The sequence below is a fragment of the Mastomys coucha genome, unplaced genomic scaffold (assembly GCF_008632895.1).
Source record: "Mastomys coucha isolate ucsf_1 unplaced genomic scaffold, UCSF_Mcou_1 pScaffold13, whole genome shotgun sequence".
Taxonomy (NCBI): Eukaryota; Metazoa; Chordata; class Mammalia; order Rodentia; family Muridae; genus Mastomys; species Mastomys coucha.
In genome coordinates, this window is record NW_022196895.1 from 62,517,808 (window position 1) to 62,518,161 (window position 354).

Sequence of the window (354 nt, forward strand, 5' to 3'; positions counted from 1 at the left end):
TTTAGTTTTGTGTAGATAATTTGACTATTGGTGTGAGTCTATTGAAGTCACTTCCTATCACTTTGTGAGAGTCACTATGTGATTTTAGCTCTTGTGGTGTTTCTTTTATAAACTTGGGTGCCCTTATGTTTAGTGTATAAATATTTAGAATTACAATATTCTCTTGGTCGATTTTCCTTTGACATATGCAAAGTGTCTTTGGATTAGTTTTGGTTTGAAGTCTGTTTTGTCTGATATTAAAATGGCCACACTGGATTGCTTCCTGAGTCTATTAGTTTGGAATATCCTTTTTCATAGTTTTACCCTGAGGTGATGTCTGTCTTTGATGGGAAGGTGTGTTTTTTTTTTTTTTTT